A 21,688-nucleotide genomic window follows, 5' to 3' on the forward strand; every position below is an offset into this window, starting at 1 on the left:
CGGCCTGTGCCCTCTCGCAGTCTGGGACCCCTCGGGAGATAACGACTTGCTGGCTTAGGCCTGCTCCTGGGTGGCAGAGGGCAGGCCCAATCCCTAGGTGCAGCCCCTGGTCGGGCTCAGAGCAGGGCTGATTGGGGAGTTGGGACGCCGCCCTCTGTCATGCACAGAGCAGGGCCCATCAGGGGGTTGGGGAGCTCCCCCCTGTCATGCACAGAGTAGGGCCGATAGGGGAGTTAGGCCACCGCCCCCGTCACACACAGAGCAGGGCCCGTGGGGTGGGGGGGAGGGGGCTTGGGGCGCCGCCACTGTCACACTCAGGGCAGGGCCAATGGGGAGGTTATGGCTCTACCCCATCACACACAGAGCAGGGCCTGTGGGGGGGAGGAGGTTGGGGCGCTGCCCTCTATCACCCACAGAGCAGGGCCGATCAGGGGGTTGGGGTGCCACCACTGTCACATTCAGGGCAGGGCCGATGGGGAGGTTATGGCTCTACCCTGTCACACACAGAGCAGGGCCTGTGGGGGCGGGGGCGGTTGGGGCGCCGCACCCTGTCACAGAGCAGGGCCGATCAGGGGGTTGGGACGCCGCACCCTGTCACACACAGAGCCGCAGGTCAATCAGGGGGTTTGGGCGCTGCCTCCTGTCATGCTGATCCAGTGCCAGGAGGCCTCGAGGCTCCGCTGATCCCGGTGCTGGGAGGCATATTACCCTTTTACTATATAGGATAGAGGCCTGGGGGCCGGCTGGTTTGCCCTGAAGGGTGTCCTGGATCAGGGTGGGGGTCCCCACTGGGGTGCCTGGCCAGCCTGGTAGAGGGGATGATGGCTTTTTGCAGCTGGTCACACACCCTTCAGGGTGGGGGTCCCCACTGGGGTGCCTGGCCAGTCTGGGTGAGGGGCTGAGGGCTGCTTTCAGGCTGGCGGTTATTGACTGAAGCTCCCAACCGCTCCTTTTTTTTCTTTTTTTTTTAATTTTATTCTGGGCCAGCTTTAACTCTGGCTCTAGCTCTGAGGCTTCCACTGGTTTGTTTGCGTTCTATAATCGAAACAATGTATAACTCCAGCTCTGAGATCCCCGGGGTTTTGTTTAGCTTCTATATTTGTTAGAATGTTTCAAACTGCCAGCTCAGAGGCCGGCAAGGCAGGCGGGGAACGTTGGAGTCCTCCTTCACTGAAGCAAGCAAGCCTCATGTTCGCTTCCAGCTGCCTGGCTGCCGGCTGCCATCTTGGCTGACAGTTAATTTGCATATACTCACTGATTAGCCAATGAAAAGGGTAGCGGTCGTACGCTAATTACCATGTTTCTCTTTTATTAGTGTAGATTGATTTCAGAGAGGAGAGGGATAGAAAGATAGAAACATCAATGATGAGAAAGAATAATTGATCGGCTGCCCCCTACTGGGGATAGAGCCCGCAACTCAGGCATGTGCCCTGGAACCCAGGAACCTTCAGTCCACAGGCCAATGCTCTATCCACTGAGCCACACCAGCTAGGGCCCTCCTTACATTTTTAATTTATTCAGCATCTATTGAGCTTCTAATAATGTACAAAACTTCAAGCACAAGAAATGATCAGTGAGTTACTGATGCAAGTTTCCAGGTAAATTTGTCCAGTAGCTTTTCCAATTCTTATCAAAATACTAATTCAGAAACAATACAAAGCAAATCATCAGAAAAAAAGCAAATAACAAGAACAAACATAAAATAACATCACACCTGTATGCCCAACATGCCACTCAGCAATTTATGAAATTGGAAATACCCACATTAACAACATTACTAATGGGAGCAGATTCATTCTTACATTTAATGAATATTTTCTGAATATCTACTATGTGCCACGTTAAGTGTGGGTGCACAATGGGAAACAAAACAAAGAAACCCTTCCCTCAAGGTGTGGGGGGTGGCATGGTAGGTTATTATAACCCAGATATAAGAACAGACTGTCTAGATTGATTTCCTAGCTCTACCACTAACTGTGTGACCTTGAACACTTGACTCCAATTTTGGGGGGCTACCAGGAAGAGAGCTGAAATTCGGGGCCAAGAAGGGAAGGCATATCTTATGAATAAGAATGAATGTGAAGGGAACTGGCCCAATTTCAAGTAATTTCAATCTTTGATACCAGATGAAGGTGATCCCAGATCACAAATGCCTACAAGTGCCTGGCATAAAAAAGAACTCTACTCTGGAGAAAAATAATACCATCCTAGAAACAACTATTCCTACAAGCAATTTTTCTGAATCTGGGCCAAAATTATCAGAAGCAAAATTTAAAATCATTATGCTTACCATTTTCTTTTTTTTTCTTTATATTGAATTTATTGGGGTGACACTGGTTATAAAATTATACAGGTTTCAGGTACACAATACTACAACACATCACCTGTACACTGCATTTTGTGTTCACCACCCCAAGTCAAGTCTTCAGCCATCACCATTTATCCCCCAATATACCCTCCTCCTCCCATGCCCCCAGCTCTCCACCCCACCACTGGAAATGCCCACACTGTTGTTCATGTCTGAGTTTTTTTTCTTTTTTTGCTCAATCCTTCCACCATCACCCCCCACCAACTCCCCAATAGTTCTCAGCTACTGTGGAAAGCAGTATGTGGAGTGACCTCAAAAAGTTAAAAATGGAACTGCCTTATGACCCAGCAATTCCACTTCTAGGAATTTATCCCCAAAACCCAAAACACTAATTAGAAAGAATATATGCATTCCTAAGTTCATGCAGCATTACTTGCCATACACAAGATTTGGAAGTAGCCCAAGTGCTCATCATGGATGAATGAAAAAAAATCTGTGGTACAGCCCTGACTGGTATCTCAGTGGTTAGAGCATTGGCCTGTGCACCAAAGGGTCGAATGTTCGATTCCTGGTCAAGAGCACGTACCTAGGTTGCAGGTTCAATCCCTAGTTAGGATGTGTGTGGTAAACAATCAGTTGATGTGTCTCCCTCACTTGGATGCTTCTCTTCCTTTCTCGCTCTTTTTCTCTCCCTTCCTCCCTTCTACTCTCTCTAAAATCAATGGAAAAAATATCCTCAGGTGGTCTACTAGCAACAATCCATAGACAAGACACCATTATGAAAACCCCACAGCGTGGCTGAGCTGAGTGGGTGGCCCCATCTGGCCAAGGAGCTCAGTGGGCAGTTCTGATTGATTTGGGTCCACAGTCAGAGAGCCAAGGCCATAGAGCCTGTTTCATGACCCAACCTATGCAGGCTAGCAAATTCATTTGACCATTATGGAATACAGTATGGAGATTCCTCAAAAAATTAAAAATAGATCTACCAATGACGCAGCAATTCCACTTGCAGCATATATAACTGAAGGTTAAAGTTATCTCAAAAAGACATCTGCACTCACAGCCATGTTCACTGCAGCATTACTTACCTTAGCCAAGGCAGGGAAAGCCTATGTGGAATATCAATCAGCCATTGAAGGGAAATGCTGTCATTTTCAATAACATGTATAACCCTTGAGGGCATTATGTTAAGTGAAATAAGTCAGACAGAGAAAGACAAATGTGTGATATCATTTACAGGAGGAATCTAAAAGACTGAATTCATAAAAACAGAATATAGATTGGCGGTTGCCAGGGGAGGGGAACATGGGTGAAAGTGGTAAAAAAGTGCTAACTTCCTGTTATAAGATTAATAAATAATGGTGACTATAGTTAATTATACTGTATTGTATGTTTAAAAGTTGCTAAGGGCCCTAACCGGTTTGGCTCAGTGGATAGAGCATCGGCCTGCAGACTCAAGGGTCCCAGGTTCAATTCCCATCAAGGGCATGTACCTTGGTTGCAGGCACATCTCCAGTAGGGGGTGTGCAGGAGGCAGCTGAATCGATGTTTCTCTCTCATCAATGTTTCTAACTCTCTATTCCTCTCACTTCCTCTCTGTAAAAAATCAATAAAATATATTTTTTAAAAAAAGTTACTAAGGAAGTAAATCTAAAAGTTCTCATCACACACAAAAAATTGTAACTATGTGAGAAATATATGTGTTAAATTTATTTTAGAAATCATCTTGTAATATATACATACCTCAAATCATTACGTTGTATACCTTAAATTTATACAATATTATATGTCAACCAGAGGCCTGGTGCACAAATTCGTGCATGGGGTTGGGGGTGAAGGACCACAGGAGGTTGGCCAGCACCAGGAGGTTGGCTGTGGGAGCACACTGACCACCAGGGGGCAGCTCCTGCATTAAGCTCCCTGGTGATCAGTGCGCATCATAGCGACCAGTCGTTCTGGTCATTCGGTCATAACAGTCGCTTAGGCTTTTAAATATATCTATTATATCTATTAAATCTGGGGGGAAATATAGTCAAAAAGTACAGGAAACATTTAAAAAAATGGACTACAGTCCTCAAGAGACACCTCAACGACAGAAGATATACAGATAACAAATAAGTATATAAAAAATGCTCTATATCAGCGGTCACCAACCGGTGGTCCGTGGACCACTGGTACCCCAAGAGGTCCGAAAAGTTGGCGACTGCTGCTCTATATCATATGTCACCAAGGAAATGAAAATTAAAACAACAACAAGATACCATGTCACAACTATCAGAATGGCCAAAATCTAAAACCCTGACATCAATGCTGGCAAATATTTGGAGCAACAGAAGCTCTCATTCATTGCTGGTGGGACTGTAACCTGTATAGCCACTTGGGAAGACAGGTTAATGGTTTCCTATAAAACTAAACAAACTCTTACCACACAGTCTGGCAAACATGCTCCTTGGTATTTACCCAAAGGAGTTGAAAACTTATGTCCATATAAAACCTGCACAGGGATGCTTATAACATCTTCAGTCATAGTTGCCAAAACTTATAGGCAATCAAGATGTTCCTCAGCAGGTGATGGATGAATAACTGTGGTCCATCCGGACAGTGAAAGATTACTCAGCACTAAAAAGAAATGAGCTGGATATAAAAAATGGCAGTAGAGTAAGCAGATGTTACACAGACATGCTCCCAGGACAAAACTGGAATTACAACTAAAATACAAAAAAACCTTCCAGAATAATCAACTGAAGACTGCCTGGAGAGAACCCTGATAATCAGGGACTGAAAGTGGAGACCACATAGAGCAGGGGTGGGCAAACTTTTTGACTCGAGGGCCACAATGGGTTCTTAAAATGGACCAGAGGGTGGGAACAAAAGCATGGATGGAGTGTTTGTGTGAACTAATATAAATTCAAAGTAAACATCATTACATAAAAGGGTACGGTCTTTTTTTTTTTTTTTTAGTTTTATTCATTTCAAACGGGCCGGATCCGGCCCGCAGACCGTAGTTTGCCCACGGCTGACATAGAGTCTGGTAGGAGGGACAGATGTGTGAAAGGGCTGGCCAGTTCCCACAAACAGCAGCTAAAGTTCCGGAGAGGTATCTCAGCTCTGGGGGGGTGCCAGTGAGAACTCTGGGGTCTAATCCCCAAGCTGGGCCCCCCAGCAGAGAGCACCGGAACTGAGAAAGGTGCCCACATAACATCTGGCTGTGAAAAGCAGCAGGGTTGCTGTCTGCCAGGGAGAGATGACTGGAAATTCAGGCACCCTCTTAAATGACCAACACACAAAATTCGGTTTGTAAACATTCACCTTGTGCTCCAGCAGAGGGAGGGCAGAGAAGACTGGAGCTGTGTGAGCAGAAGCCAGGGTTGGGGGCTCTGCAGTTAGAGCTCAGAAGGCAGATGCCCCAGTTTCCTGTGCCGAGTCATTCCCTCACACTGCAGAGATCATTTTTCTCACCCTGACATGACCTATCCAGGGGGTCTTACCTGGGGGAGAGACAGTCAACCTACTGGAAAACAACTTGCCCCATGGTGTGGAGTTTCTGAGGCCCACTAAGAAACTGAGACTAACAATTAGCTTCCAGGCAGAAGCAACTGCCCTACTCTGTTGGCAAAACTCACACCATACCTGTGGATGATTGCCTGAAAGCTACTCAAGGCTAAATCCAATCAGTCTGCAGGCAGAGGCGGGCTCTGGAGGCCTTCAGTCTTTGCCTGATCTAATTAGTCAGAACCAGCTTTTGACACTGTCCTTCACTAGAAACTGAGAGACATAGCAGATCTACCTAATATATAGTCACAAACTCAAACAGGCAGCCAAAATGAGGAGATGAAGAAACAACCACTAATGAAAGAACAAGAGAATTATCTAGAAGAGATAAATGAAATAAATGAAATGATATAAAATTCAGAATAATGATGGTAAAGATGCTCAACAGTATGAGAAAAGACATAGTAACTATGAAAACAGAAATAAAGAACATTATAGCACAAATAAAGAACACACTGGAAAGAACAGACGGCAGAAATTGGAAGCTGAGGATCGGATCAGTGATTTAGAAAAGAGAATAGAAAAGGTCACTCAATCAGAAAACTAAAAGGAAAAAAAAATCAATTAAAAAACAGGAGGACAGCTTAAGAGAGCTGTGGGACAACATGAAACATATTTGCATAGTAGGTGTGCCAGAAGAGACAGAAAGGGAGAAAGGGAAAGAGAATGTGTTTAAAGAAATAATGGCAGAAAACTTCCCAAATCTGGTGAAGGAAAAAGTCACACAAGTTCAGGAGGCACAGAGAGTCCCCAAGCAAGAAGAACCCAAACCAGCCCATGCCCAGACACATAATTAAAATGCCAAAAAGTAAAGAAAATCCATCTTAAAAGCAGTGAGAGAAAAGCAAACTATTACCTACAAAGGATTTTCTGATGATAAATCAGAAACTCTACAGGCTGAAGGTAATAGCGTGAAGTACTCAAGGTAATGGAAAGCAAGGATATGAAATTAAGATTACTATATCCAGTAAGGCTATCATTCAAAATAGATGGTGAAATAAAGAGCTTCCGGGGGCAGGGGGGGGGGGGGGCGGCTAAATGAATTCATCACCACCAAGCCAGCAATACAAGAAATACTAAAGGGGCTGATGTAATAAGAAAACGAAATAGAGAAAGAAACCTAGGCATACAAATTAAAATGGCAATAAATAAGTACCTATCAATTATAGCCTTAAATGTAAATGGATTAAATGCTCCAATCAAAAGACATACAGTAGCTGAATGGATACAAAAACATGACCCAACTACTAGGTGTACCAGTTAATAATGTGGATTTTGTAATCAAAGAAAACAGGATAATTTCAAGAGAAACATCAAAAGTGATTTATTCAAAGTAATGTCCATCGCTAGCTACAGATTTCTCCCATCTTTCAGATAATTTGTGGATACTGTCCCAATAGAACTTTTCTTGTTTTGAGGCAAACCATTCAGAGACCCAATTTTCCACTTCTTCGTACGTTTTGAAGTGCTCCTCAGAAAGTGTGCATGCCATCAATCGCAACAAGTGGTCATCTGAAGGAGCAAGGTCTGGTGAATATGGCAGTTGGGTTAATACTTCCCAGGCAAGATCTTTTAACGAGTCTTTAACTGGTTTTTAAGTGTGTGATGGTGCATCATCATGAAGCAAAATTACTTTGCTGTGTCTTCTGGCCCATTTTGGTCATTTTATGATCAAAGCATGGTTCAAAATGATTATTTGTTGTTGGTAGCGATCAGTATTAATGGTTTCACCTGGTTTTAGAAGCTCATAATACACCACACCTTCCTGATCCCACCAAACGCAGAGCATTGTCTTCTTTCCGAAGTGATTTTTGCCTTGAAGTCAATGTTGATGGTTGACCTGGATCAACCCATGATTTTGTGCATTTGGGATTCTCAACATAAAACCACTTTTCATCTCCAATCACAATTCAATGCAAAAAAGACTTTCATGCTGTTGAAGCAACATTTTACTGATGACTTTTCGGTTTTCCATTTGTCTTTCATTCAGTTGATGTGGCACCCATTTTCCTTCCTTTAAAATCTTTCCCATTGCTTGTAAATGATTGGAAATTGTTTACTGAGCAACGTTTAATCTTTCTGCAAGTTGTTTTTGAGTTTGACACACATCTTCATCCAATAATGCTTGTAATTGTTGGTCTTCACACTTTTTCGGTTGACCTGGACGTTCTTTCTCTTTCACATTGAAATCATCACTTTTAAAGCATTTAAACTTGTGTTCACAAGTATCTTGAGATGGAGCATGTTCATTATATGCTTCCCGAAGTATATGATAACATTCAGCAGCACTTTTCTTCAAAATAAAGTAATGAATTAAAACTTCCCACAAATGCTCTTTTTTGGGCATGAAATTTGACATTTTAAGCATAAAAATATCTATGATGTTAACACCTTCAGCAAATTTAACATATGAAGTTTTGAAGCTTGCTGTCAATACAACAAAATAGCATACATATCAAATCGCATATATATCAACATATGTGTAACTCCATCTATTGAAAAAAAGTCTGCATTATTAACCAGTACACCTAGTATATGCTGTCTACAGGAGACCCGCCTCAAAACAAAATGTTCACACAGGATGAGAGTGAAGGGATGGGAAAAAATTTTCCATGCAAATGGAAATGAAAAAAAAAAGAGGGGGTAGCAACACTCATAACTGCAAAATAAACTTCAAAATGAAGGCCATCACAAGTGACAGTAAAGGTCACTTCATAATACTAAAGAGATCAATCCAATAAGAGGATAAAACCCTGCTAAACATATAATAGTATGTACCCAATACAGGAGCACCTAAATATATTTAAAAAGAGAAACTTCAAGAGGACTTTAAGGGAGAGATTGATGGTAATTCTGTCATAATAGGGACTTTAATACCCTGCTGACATCACTGGATAGATCTTCCAGGCAAAAAATTAACAAGGAAACAGTGACTCTAAAGGACACACTGCATCAGATGGAATTAACTGACCTTTATAGAACATTTCACCCCAAAGCTGCAGAATATACATTCTTCTCAAGTGCACATGGGTCATTTTCAAAGATAGACCACATGTTAGGACACAAAACAAGTCTCTACAAGTTCAAAAAGATTGAAATCATATCAAGCATCTTCTCAGATCACAATGGAATGAAAGTAGAAATCAATCACAGTAAAAACACCCCAAAACATTCAAACACATGGAGGCTAAATAGCATGTTTTTAAACAATGAGTGGGTTACCAATGAGATCAAGAAAGAAACCAAAAACTTCCTGAAAACAAATGAAAATGAACACAAAACAACCTAAATTCCCTGGGACACAGTGAAAGTAGTCCTGAGAAGGAAGTTCGTAGAACTATAGGCCTACTTAAAAAAAATAACAAAAATTAATAATAAACTAACCCTACAACTTAAAGAATTAGAAAGGGAACAACAATATAAACCCAGAGTATACAGAAAGAGGGAAATAATAAAGATTAGAGCAGATTTAAATGACATAGAGGCCAAAAATATCAATACAAAAAAAAAATCAATGAAACCAAGAACTGGTTCTTTGGTAGGATAAGTAAGATTGATGATCCCTTAGCCAGACTCATCAAGAAACAAAGAGAGAGGACCCAAATAAATACAATCAGAAACCAAAGCCGAGAATTAACCATTGACACCACAGAAATACAAAGGACTGTAAGAAAATACTAGGAACAACTATTTAACAACAAGCTGGACAATGTGGATGAAATGGACAAATTCCTAGAAAAATACAATCTCCCAAAACTGAATCAGGAAGAAAACCTGAATAGACCAATAACAACTAATGAAAAAGAAGCAGTAATCAAAAACTCCCAGAAAACAGAAGCCTAGGTCCAGATGGTTTCACAGGGGAGTTTTACCAAACATTCAAAGAATAACCAACACCTGTATTCCTCAAACTATTCCAAAGAATCCAAGAGGAAGGAACACTTCCAAGCTCTTTTTATGAAGCCAGCATTACCCTAATTCCAAAACCAGATAAAGACTACAAAGAAAGGCCAATATCCCTGATGAACATAAATGCTAAAATCCTCAAAAAAAAATTAACGAATGAAATCCAGCAATATATCAAAAAGATCATACACCATGATCAAGTGGGATTTATTCCAGGGAGGCAAGGCTGGTACAATATTTGTAAATCAATAAACAAGATACATCACATAAACAAATTGAAAGAAAAAATCACATAATCAGATCAATAGATGCAGAAAAAGCATTAGACAAAAATCCAACACCATTTTTTCATAAAAACTCAAAGTGGGACTAGAGGGAGTATACTCAACATGATAAAGGCCATATATGAAAAACCTATAGTGAACATCATACTCAATGGGCAAAAACTAAAACTATTTCCCCTAAGAACAGAAACAAGGCAGGGATATCTGCATTCACCACTCTTATTCAACATAGTACTGGAAGTCCTACCCACAGCAATCAGACAAAAAGAGATAAAAGGCATCCAAATTGGAAAGGAAGAAGTAAACTGGCATTTTCCACAGATGAGATGATATGGTACATAGAAAACCCTAAGGACTCCACCAAAAAATGACGAGATTTAATAAATGAATTTGGCAATCTAGCAGGACACAAAATCAATGGCTTTTTTATACACCAATAATGAATTCTCAGAAACAAAAACTAAACAATTGTATTTACCATTGCAACAAAAAATTAAGATACTTAGAATAAACTTAACCAATAAAGTAAAAGACTTGTACTCAGAAAACTACAGGATGTTGAAAAAAAGAGATAGAGGAAGACATAAACAAGTGGAAGAATATACTGTGTTCGTGGGTTGGTAGAATTTACATCATTAAAATGCCCATTCTACCCAAAGCAATCTATAGATTCAATACATCCCTAATAAAATACCAACAACATATTTCACAGATCTAGAACAAATATTTTAAAAATTGATGTGGGACCAAAAAAGAGCCCGAATAGCTGCAGCAATCTTGAGAAAGAACAAGGAGGGAAGCACAATACCCAACATCAAGTTATACTATAAAGCTACTGTAAACTAAAAAAAGCCTGGTACTGCACATGAACAGGCATATAAATCAATGGAATAGAATAGAGACCCCAGAAATCGACCCAAGCCATTATGCTCAATTAATATTTGATACAGGAGGCAAGAGCATACATTGGAGTGAAGACGTTCTCTTCAAAAATGATGTTGGGAAAATTGGACAGGTACATGCAAAAAAATGAAACTAGGCCAGCAGTTCTCAACTGTGGGTCGTGACCCCTTTGGCGGTCGAAAGACCCTTTCACAGGGGTCGCCTATCATCCTGCATATCAGATATTTACATTATGATTCATAACAGTAGCAACATTACAGTTATGAAGTAGCAATGAAAATAATTTTATGGTTGGGTCACAACATGAGGAACTGTAAAGGGCCAGAAGGTTGAGAACCACTGAACTAGACCTAAATAGGCACTTTTCTAAAGTGGACATACAGATGACTAAGAGACATATGAAAAAATGTTTCAAAGTCACTGATCATCAGAGAGATGCAAATTAAAATGACAATGAGGTATCACTGTCAGAATGGCTACCATTAACAAATCTACAAATGACAAGTGCTGGTGAGGATGTGGAGAAAAGGGAACACTCGTGCACTGCTGGTGGGAATGCAGACTGGTGCAGCCATTATGGAAAACAGTATGGAGTTTCCTCAAAAAATTAAATATGGAACTGCCATTTGACCCAGTAATCCCACTTCTAGAAATATATCCTAATAAACTCAAAACACCAATCAGAAAGAATATATGCACCTCTGTGTTCATAGTTGTTAGGGTCCAGCCCCAGCATGTCCAGGGGTTCCCAAAGGTGTGGACTGTGGTAGGGTGAGGGACTGCGCCATGGAAGGGTTACAGAATGTTACAGAATGTGCTGGGAGGAGGGACTGACGTATGGAGGGGGGTTGCAGGGTTAGGAACCATGAAAGAAAAATTGCTAGATTGTCTTAGAGCAGTCAGGTGTGACTCTGTTTACCCCCCCTTTTGTGCTTATGAACTTTCTGTGCACTTCTAAGGTAACACTGTTTTGGTATAAAAATCATAATGCACACTTGCTCTTTGCCACATGCCGCGAGGCTTCCCAGAGGGGGAAGGTAGGGGCTGTGGTCAGCTGGCCAGCTTAATAAACGGCTTTCAAATTTAAATTCTAAGTCGGTGGTCTATCTCGTTGAGCCAACCCATAACATTTGGAGGCCCCAGCAAGATACCCGGCAGGGGTGAGAGGGACCCCTTGTTTAGGGCTGGAGGCTCTCCCCTGGCAGGGGTGAGAGGGACCCCCTATTCAAGGCAGGAGGCTCTCCCCCGGGAGGAGAGGGACCCCCTATTCAGGGCAGGAGGCTCTCCCCCGCTTGTCGCCGGGCACTCAGCGAGATACCCCACACCTGTGGAGAACGACTACCAAGGAGGCCTCCAGTCCACCCAAAACTTTCAATTCGGAAACCGAGCCACCTGGACTCTCGAGAGAGGTAAGGGACCGGTCGTTAAACAGGAATTGGGACGTCCCACGGAAGGACCTAATGGAGGGCTGGACGCAGCGGTACTCCTGGTCCTGACCCGCGGCCACGACGGTGGCCGGGGTCCCTGGTTCGTGCGGCTGTAGGCTGCACTGGGTTTGTCTGTCTGGTGTTTGTTTTTCTTGGTATTTGTTGTCAAAAAGTTGTCTGCTTCTGTGTACACCCTGCTGCAATGTTTTTTGAACATTTTCAGGACTTCAAGGAGCAAGCTGCAGGTTCCGGGCAACCTTAGGTTGCATTTGGCTGATTTATTTTGTCTCTGTTCTTTGTTGTTTTTGTCTTTGTCAAATGGGATAGGGTCAGTCATCTTTGTCGACCCCCTATCTGTCAGGCCCACTCCGGGTGAGTGGAAGGGGAGCTTGATCACCTCCCGGGAAGCTATAGAGCTCCCTCAGGAATTAGGAAATTGTTAGGAATTGGATGGATTGTTTAAACTCTGAGTGAATGTCTGGTGAAAGTGTGTGAGTGTGGAGGGAGGGGGCCTGCCCTCTCCTCTCCTTTATGTGGCTCCACGACTTCGGTTACGGAGTCCGAGTGGGCCCCACCCTGCGGTTCCGCGATTTGTCATATGGCATAACGGTGACTCACCCCCATGTGGAGGTGACCAGACCCGAGGTTTATACGGGTGCACCTTAGCTACGATGAATCTAAGCTCCCAAGGGACACGGCCAGGCGGGCATCTGAGTGAGGATCTGTGAAAACAGGTCACCCCCTCCCTTGTCTGTCTCTCGCCACATGGGGTCGGGACAAAGTTTGTTTGTGTGGGACTGGCCAAATTACTACAGAGAAGGGAGACTGGATACAGCTCCAGCCTGGGCTGGTCTATCAAGAAAGTGTAAATCATTACTGGTCTGTGTGAAGTAAGAGCTACTTTGATTTATTCTGCTTTCTGTTGATACGCTTGGCTGAACGTTTGGGCTGGCCCCTTGGCAGTCTGCAAATAGTCTCTCGGCAGCTGCGAGAATTATTTTTCTCAGAGTCTTTTGCTCACTGTTAAGGAGAATCAGCTCACTTAGTTAATAAAGATTTCTGTCTATCAGCTGCTCTTACCTAGGTTGTAATTTACTGTATTAAACTGAAGTTCTAGGGTAGATTTAAAGGTTATAATGTTAATGCTTTTGATTTACAGCGATTCTGTGAATGGGAGTGGCCCACTTTCTAGGAAGGGTGGCCGGATGCAGGGTCTTTTGATCTGACCACTGCCTACCGGGTCCATTACGTCATACACGGCCGCCCAGGGCATCCTAATCAAATTCCTTATATTCAGGTTTGGGTTGACATATTGTCCAAGAAACCCCAGTGGATGAGGGCTTGCCTCCCGAGGGAAAAAATTGGGACAGAGACAAACAATTCTTTTGGCTGGGCCCCAGAAGGGAAAGGCTCCCCCGGTCCTTCAGGGAGAGCAGGAAGAACCCATTAGCCGACCACTCCCTATGGTCCCCTGGCGCCAGATCTGGGTGAGCCCCGGCCTCCCCCAATGTCAATTGTCTTCCCTCCACACCCACCAATGGGAGGGGCTTTGTCGTCCTTCAACCCCTTCAGTCCATCCCATACTAGACAGGGACAGCGTATGGAGGGAGGGGGGGGAACTGCAGGACCCTGCAACATCCGCCAGTCCTGAAGTTCCTATGTTGCCACTACGGCTGGCAGGCCCTCTAGATCTGGGGCCAGACAAGCAGCCCTCTGGGGAAGCAAGGCAGATCGAGACGCTATTTCCCAGCTCCAGACCAGATTGGGGAGTGAATGAACAAAGAAGGGGAGCTGGATGCCTGAGCTGCCTGCAGTAGCCCTAAAAAAAAAAAAAAGAAGAAGAAGCAGCAGCAGCAGCAGCAGCGAGAAAGTACTTGGGCCTTTGGCTTGCAGGCTACAGCAGTTAAGCCAGAAGCCAGTGACTGGTACTAGCCTTCCTACAGCCCCAGGAATAGAGCAGCAAGCCTGAGATCTATGAAAGCTGCAGATAGAGTTAGTAAAAGCTCCCTGCTTGCAAATGTACTGAAAGGGTTTAGTACCTGTTGCTGCTGGAAGAGGAGGGGCTGATATCCCTTTCCAGTACACTCCCTTGGAAGAGGCCTGGTCGCTGCTCTGCCATAAAGGGGACTAGTGGGAAGACAAGGAAAGCAGGGCCCTGTAACTAATAAACAGAGTTAAGAAAAGGGCACTCTCCCTAGACCTGGAAGCCATCAGGACTTTGAAATTCTCCTAGAGAGGAGAAGTCTGACTCAAAGACTAGCCGAAACCTCATTGGGTTAGGAGGACCGGAGGCTGCATATTGAACCTATAGACTGCAATTTGCTAGGCAGAGGTCCAAGCCCAGTTGTATAGGGATTAAGCTACCTATGTACAGCAAAACAACTTTCTCCTGTGCCAGAATACATTTTAAGGAAATTGGACAAACTGTATTTGTGGATAGAAAGAAGAACTGGCCTATGTGTAAACTGTCCTGGAAAAAGGCTATGTGGGGTGAACCCAAAAAGTAAAGGGTGTCTAGCTGCCGAGAGGGCAGTTGCCCAGGTGGGCAAAGGAGAATACCCATTAAATTTTGGTCTCTATTGAGAGACAGTTGACAGTTAGCAACCTGTATACTGTCTTACAGGCCTGTGTGACCATGCCCATGTCAGGGGTGGCACAAAACCTCAACTGTAGGAAACTGGAGAAGGCCTGTCTAGAACAGAGGAGTTAATAAAGTGGTGAATACCAGCCCTCTGTTACAGGAATTACAGACCCTGTGAGGCCCTGTGACATATAAGACCCTGTAGGGAAATAAAGCTCCTTTAGTCCATTCTGAAAGAACAAATAAAAGACAGATTAAAGGCTGTGTTTCCCTCCAGGCAACCCAACTGGAACCCCTATAGTGACAGGGGAAAGGAGGCTCTCGATCGGTATCGCCAGACTCTATTGGGGGCCATCCGAGCTGCTGCTTGGAGACCCACAAACCTCTCTAAGGTGACAGAGACAGTCCAGGGGCCTAACCCTAATGCCCTGGAAAGTCGGAGGGCTGTCAATGTTGCATTTGTTTCCCAGTCGGCCCCAAATATTAGGAAAAAATGACAGAAGTTAGAAGGCTTTGAGGGGAAATCAATCTCTGAGTTGGTTGAGGTGGCCCAGAAGGTTTTCAATAATCGGGAGGACCCGACGGCAGATTTAAACACCCGGATGGCCAAGGTCCTCCTGGCCCTAAATGAGGAAAAAGGCCCAAGGGGCCAGAGAGACAACAAGGGCAAAGAAAAGCCTCGAGGAAGTAAAGGAGTCCAACCCAGGCTTGGGAAAAATCAATGTGCATTTTGCAGAAAGGAAGGACATTGGAAAAGGGAGGGCCCTGAATGTGCGGGGGAACCGACTCCCTCCCATGCTGGTGGAGGAGGTGGATTGGGGTTGTTGGGGCTCAGCTGGCCCCCAGGAGCCCAGAATAACCCTGACAGCGGGGGGCCAAAAGGTGGACTTCCTTGTGGAACTCATAGCACTCACTCAGGCCCTCTGGTAGGGAAAGGGAAAAAGAGTAAACATTTCAGCTTCCTGAAAACAGCTGCCTTGAACCCTGCCACACTCCTCCTGGACAAGGAGGCAGAGGCCCCTTTGCCTGACTGTGAGGAGACACTGACTACCCTCACTTCCCTCCGTGAGGACCTTGTGGACCAGCCCTGCAGAATCCGGATGAGTCCCTCTACACGGACGGACGACGGGAGCAGCTTCGTAGAGGAAGGTACCCAGTAGCGGGGGGCACATGAGGAGGAGCCAGGGGAGATCTAAGAAGCCCTGGTAAGCGCCCCGGCACTGGCCCTGCCAGACCTACCCAGGGACTACAGGGATATATCTCCTCACACTGCCCTTACAGGAGGACACGGGAGCCATCTTAAAAAAGTCTCCTGACCTCAGGAGGAAAGGAAAAAGCTCCTGAGATACTTAACCACCTGGCAGCCATATAGGTGCCAAGGAATTGGCTAAAAGACCAGTAGGGCCCCTAGAAGTTCTCGTAGCCCTGCCAGCACGAAGGCTCCCAGAGAAGCCTACTCACCTGCCAGAGGAGCAGAGGCTAGCTGAGAAACTAAGGGCCCAGGAAGGAGAGGCTGGATGGCAAATTCTGCCAGATGGGAGGCCTATAATGCCAGAAGCCCTGGGGCGGACCATCGCTTCCCAGACCCACCAGAGCACCCACCTGGGGGAATGAAGCTATCAGAACTACTGGGAAGAGAATTTTACATCCCAGGGCTCCAGAAAATATCTCAAGAGTTGGCTAGAAGGTGCCAAGTGTGTGCCCGGGTGAATCAAGGGCCCCCTGTTGTGGCCACACCGGGACAGCGATTCCGAGGTCAGAACCGCGGAGAACACTGGGAAGTGGACTTTACTGAGATACCAGGAGGACAAGGAGGGTATAAATACCTGCTGGTTTTCATTGATACCTTCTCTGGCTGGCCTGAGGCATACCTAACCAAGGCAGAGACAGCACAGGTAGTAGTTAGAAAACTCCTCACTGAAATTGTCCCCCGGTTTAGCCTGCCACTATACATGGGGTCCGACGATGGCCTGGCGTTTATCGCCAAAGTTACAATCCATAGTTAAGGCCCTAAGAGTTACTTGAAAATTGCATTGTGTCTGTCTGTAGACCACAGAGTTCTGGACAGGTAGAGAGGATAAATTGGATCTTAAAGGAAACATTAACTAAGTTAAAATTAGAGACTGGTGAAAACTGGGTAAGTCTCCTTCCTTTTGCCCTCCTCAGAGCTAGGTGCACCCCGTATATAAAAGGACTCACCCCTTTTGAAATTATGTTTGGTAGGCCGCCACCTCTTCTTCCCCGCCTAAGGGAGGAAGAAATTGCCCGGCTGTCTACCCGAAATTTGCTTAAGTCCTTACAGGCTTTGCAGAGCAGCGCCACGTCAGCACAACGGGTGGTGAGAGCCGTACGGGAGGAGGACGCACCGAGAACCAGTCCAACACAGCCTGCCTTCTCTCCGGGTGACCTCGTCTGGGTGAAACGTCACAACCCTGGCAGCCTAGAACCTAGATGGGATGGACCCTACCAGGTGGTGCTGAGCACTCCAACCACCATCAAAGTCGCAGGAAAGAGGCACTAGAAATTGTAACTCCGTCCTCCTCATGCCTCTCGCCTGGTGAACTGACCAATGGGAAGGAGAAAGACATGGGAATTAAGACTCTATGTCAGTGGCCGAGACCCTGGCCAATTCTTCACCATCAAATGCCAGACTCTTCCCTGGTGGCTTGACCCCTAAATTGCCAAATGCCTCCTCAATTTCATATCGTAGAGGAGGATACTGAATCAAAGATTTGATTCGGGCATAAGACCAGTAGGGAATGTGCTAGGGTGAGGGACTGCGCCATGGAAGGGTTACAGAATGTTACAGAATGTGCTGGGAGGAGGGACTGACGTATGGAGGGGGGTTGCAGGGTTAGGAACCATGAAAGAAAAATTGCTAGATTGTCTTAGAGCAGTCAGGTGTGACTCTGTTTATCCCCCCTTTTGTGCTCATGAACTTTCTGTGCGCTTCTAAGGTAACACTGTTTTGCTATAAAAATCATAGTGCACACTTGCTCTTGGCCACATGCCGCGAGGCTTCCCAGAGGGGGAAGGTACGGGCTGTGGTCAGCTGGCCAGCTTAATAAAAAGGCTTTCAAATTTAAATTCTAAGTCGGTGGTCTATCTCGTTGAGCCAACCCATAACATGGACGGAGTCGGCGAAGGAAGGACACGGAGGCAGCATTCAGTTGATCAGCATAGTCGGGTTTTCTCACCTGGTTCTATCCAGGATCTCTAGCCAGGATCTGTCCAGGTTCTCTAGCCATGTTCTCCAGCCAAGTTCTGTCTAGGTTCTCTTGCCAGGTTCTGTGTCTAGGTTCTTCAGCCAGGTTCTCTAGCCAAGTTCTAGCCAGGTTCTGTCTTTTATTGTCTTGTTACATCTGTATTTATACCAGTTGATTTTAATCCTGTCAAGTTCTATTCCAAAGGTTAGGGCTTTTCTTATCTCCATTCTAGGGAGTAAAGATTATGTAGCTTAAGGGTGATTGTTCGTAGTTAAAGTGATTAACCACCCGCCTGACATTTAGTTAACGGGTTTTATTCCCTCCCTAACTTCAGGGAAAAATTCCTACCTGGGGAAACAACCTTTCTCGGAGAGGTGACCTTGGTTAAAACACATAGCGCCAAGAAGGTGAGCAAACATATTAAGAACAGTATGACATATACGCCAGGTCCCTTGAAACATACGCTGTGCAGATGTTTCTTCCCTGCAGCGACTGTGTCAAGCAGCAAGGATGGACCGGCTTCTGGCACATAGTAGCACAATTTACAATAGCTAAGAGCTAGAAACAGCCCAAGTGCCCATCAGTAGATGAGTGGATAAAAAAGCTGTGGCACATTTATACCATGGAATACTATGCAGCAGTAAAAAAGAAGGATCTCTTACACTTTGAGACAGCATGGAGGGACCTGGAGAGTATTATGCTAAGTGAAATAAGTCAGTCAGAGAAAGACAAGTATCACATGATCTCACTCATATGTGAGAAGAAACTGATGAACGGAGTGGATCCAGAGATATGGAAGCATGGAAGAGTGCGCGTAATCTAGTAGGAAAGGTGGAGGAGGTAGGTGGCTGGGAGTTAATCAATCAACGACCTTGTATGCATATATGCATAACTCATAGACACAGACAGTAGGGTGGTAAAGGTCTGGGATGATGGTGGGCTGGCAGGGGTCAATGGGGGCAAAAAGGGGACATATGTAATACTTTTAATAAAGAATTGAAAAAGTGAGCTATCAAACCATATGAAGACAACTGAGGAACCTTAATTGCATCCGACTAAGTGACAGAAGCCAATCAAAAGGCTACACACTGTGATTCTAACTACAGTGGGGCCTTGACTTATGAGTTTAATTCGTTCCGTGATGGAGCTCATAACTCAAATTACTCGTATGTCAAATCAATTGTGAACGAGTGAGAAACGTGATGCTGGGCTGATGTTGTGGCATTCACTGTGACGTTCGCTGCGCCAACTAGCGGTGGGGTATCTGAAGCTGGCTTGTAACCCGAATTTTAGCTTGCAACTCAAAGCAAAAAATCGGCCGAGAGACAGCTCGTATCTCAAAAAACTCGTTAGTCGGGACACTCGTAAGTCAAGGCCCCACTGTATCTGACATTTTGAAAAAGGCAAAGCTATGGAAATAGTAACTATATCAGTGGTTGCCAGGGTTTGGGGGTGGGAAGAGGAATAAATAGGTGGCACTCAGAGACTCAGAGCAGTGAACCTACTCTGTATGACACTGTAATGATGGACATATGTCATTATACACTTGCCAAAACCCACCGAATGTACACCACCAAGGGTGACCTAATGTCAACTATGGTCTGGGTGATTTTGATCACTTTCAACTGTGAAGGACATACCACTGTGGTGAGGGAGTGGTGTGAGGGAGGCTGGGCATATGCAAGAGGAAGAGGTCTGCCCAAACCGGTTTGGCTCAGTGGATGGAGCGTCGGCCTGCGGACTGAGGGGTCCCAGGTTCGATTCCGGTCAAGGGCATGTACCTGGGTTGCGGGCACATCCCCAGTGGGAGATGTGCAGGAAGCAGCTGGTGGATGTTTCTCTCTCATCGATGTTTCTGACTCTCTATCTCTCTCCCTTCCTCTCTGTAAAAAATCAATAAAAAATATATTAAAAAAAAAAAAGAGGAAGAGGTATGTGAAAAATTTCTATACCTTCCCCTCAACTTTGCTGTGAACTTAAACTGCTCTGAAATGTAAAATCTTTAAAAAACACTGAAAAAACTCAACATTATATGGCATCAGAGAAATGCAAATTAAAACAAAATGAGATACCTCATCAGAGTACACAGCTGGGAGAGCCTGGGAAGGTTCTGCCCACATGGTTTTCAGCTGGGAGATTCTGCCCCCCAGAGACACTTAACACTATGAAAGTGGAGACAGGATGTTTACCGAAATCACGTGTCCATCAGGAGATGAATGGATAAAGAAAACGTAGGAATTCAACGAAATCTTCTTCATGGTTCAAAGAAGAGGACAAATACTGCACTTTCATGGGAGGATGATATATTGTAAAAGGGGAAAGTTGCAAAACAGTTTATGTGATTGTAAAAATATAAATATATATGTGAGCATGTAAGGAGAAGACAAATGGGAGGATATACACAGTTTCTTGACAGCCTTTCTCTCTCAGGAGGGAAATGGGAGACTTACAATATTCTCCAATGAGTGCATGATGTTTGAATTCTGTAAAATGCTTCTGTGTCATTTCTACTTGTTTCTTCAGATGGGGGTGAATAAATAATCACCTGATGCATAAGATGGAGAACTTTTTTCTCTTGTTCCTACATTGGTGTGGACAAAAGGGGCCGCATGCGAACCTGACAGCTCAGGGGAGGCCTGCGTGGCGGTCTTGCAAACTCAGACCTAAAGTGACCACAAGGATGGCCTGCAATTAAACTTGAACTAAAAACAGTTATGGTGGGTAAGGCCGGACTCTTCCCTGAAAAGGTCACTCTTTACCTTAACTGGGCCTATGGTCCTTTTGCATCTAAGATAACATATCATTGAAATGTCAGAGGAACTTGTAACCTCCCTTCCCCAGACCCCTCAGGGCACAACCACATGTGGGAAGCCACCTATTGTCTTCACTAGCAGAGAGGTGTGGACAAGGAACCCGGAAGGCTGGTGACCCTTGAAGTCCTGACAAAGGTCAGGGCTGTGCACCCTTAGTCCAGACAATGGTAGCTGAAGCAACTTCCCCATTTATTATTATGTAAATCCTTGCTGATGGGCTAGTCTGCCTGTTACTGGAAATTGCCTGCCTAAGGGTTAGGGGTGTATCCCAAACCAATAAAAGGCTGGTGAGGCCTGAGCACCAGTGGAAATCCTTCCCCTTGAGTTGGACTTGCCCGACTGGCCCCCCAATATTTCCAAATTATCTCTTGTCTTGTCTCTTTCATTTGCGTGCGGCCCCTCTTCCAGATCCTGAACCCTGAACCATGCCGGACACAGGACATGGGGGGACAAACATACATAAACGTTTACATACCACATGCCCTGGGCGCCAGGACAGAGACCACAGATTCCTTCATCGTTACTGTTATTGTGTTAATTGTTGACTGTTGACTATCCTGCACCCACTAAGGATGTGCCTATCATTTTACTTTTTATCCAATCCCAGGGGTCTCTCCGCTTTGCTCTCTCCCACCTCCTCCTCTATCACCAATGGGTTTCGTATAACCCACCTTCGTCTCCTCCTCGGATTGGTTTGTAGAACAAAGT

General features: G+C 44.9%; 1 protein-coding gene across 1 annotated transcript in view; it reads right to left on the minus strand.

The window, feature by feature from the left end:
• LOC139009571 (phospholipid-transporting ATPase ABCA3-like) overlaps positions 1-21,688 on the minus strand; it is a 51,359-nt gene that overhangs the window by 25,713 nt on the left and 3,958 nt on the right. The window lies entirely within an intron of this gene.

The sequence above is a fragment of the Myotis yumanensis genome, unplaced genomic scaffold, assembly GCF_028538775.1.
Source record: "Myotis yumanensis isolate MYYU_CA2020_CCGP unplaced genomic scaffold, mMyoYum1.0.hap1 SCAF_4, whole genome shotgun sequence".
Lineage (NCBI taxonomy): Eukaryota > Metazoa > Chordata > Mammalia > Chiroptera > Vespertilionidae > Myotis > Myotis yumanensis.